The sequence below is a fragment of the Eurypyga helias genome, unplaced genomic scaffold (assembly GCF_000690775.1).
Source record: "Eurypyga helias isolate BGI_N326 unplaced genomic scaffold, ASM69077v1 scaffold33363, whole genome shotgun sequence".
Classification (NCBI taxonomy): Eukaryota; Metazoa; Chordata; class Aves; order Eurypygiformes; family Eurypygidae; genus Eurypyga; species Eurypyga helias.
This window is the reverse complement of record NW_010243684.1, coordinates 16,592-17,238: the sequence shown is the minus strand read 5'-3', so window position 1 is coordinate 17,238 and position 647 is coordinate 16,592. Positions and strand designations below refer to the sequence as shown.

The following is a 647-nucleotide window of genomic DNA, read 5'->3' as shown; positions in this document are numbered from 1 at the left end:
CCCCCCTGCCCTGCCCTCCCTGCCGGGAGGGAGTGTGGCAGCAGATGGCTGCCTTGGAGCTGCTCTTCTGTCAGTGGCTCCTGGTGAGATAAGCAGAGTCAGTGGTAATTAACCCCTGGCATTTGAAGCGTGAACAGCCATTAGCAGAAGGGTTAATGAGCTCGTTTCCCTGTCACTTCGTGCTGTCTCCTCATCCTCTGCGCGTGCCACGGAGCAAGTAATGGGAGCAGGGCCCGGGGCACAGGACTGCAGCTGAGTGGTTCCCTGCATGCTGTGGGCACAGCACACGGGGAAAAGGGGGTGGCCAGACCCCCGGCCCCACACTGCTGAGCTGGCTTGGGGCATCTCCCTTACTGATGCCAGCAAGGTGCAAGGGTACTTGGTGTCCCTCACCTGGCTGGTTTCCACTTGGCTTTTGCTCCTACGTCAGCACCTGCATGCAAGGTTAGGAGGTTCCTGGTGCTGTGGGCGGCTTCCATAGCTATTGGCAGGGGAGCTCAGTGGTGCTAGGCTGTCCCCACACCCCAGAGCCAGGACGGTGATGCCTGTCCCGGGCCTGTGTGGTGGCAGTGTCCAAGGAAGCACCCTCAGCATTGCCAGGCTTCCCTGGCTTGTCCTTGCCTCGCCATCCTTAGGACTGTGCAGCC

At 60.9% G+C, this 647-nt stretch overlaps 1 protein-coding gene across 1 annotated transcript in view; it reads left to right on the top strand.

The window, feature by feature from the left end:
- Nucleotides 1-647, top strand: part of LOC104508043 (cadherin EGF LAG seven-pass G-type receptor 3-like) — a gene marked incomplete at both ends in the record, with an annotated part of 18,337 nt that overhangs the window by 1,244 nt on the left and 16,446 nt on the right. The gene's annotated exons all lie outside the window — the stretch shown is intronic.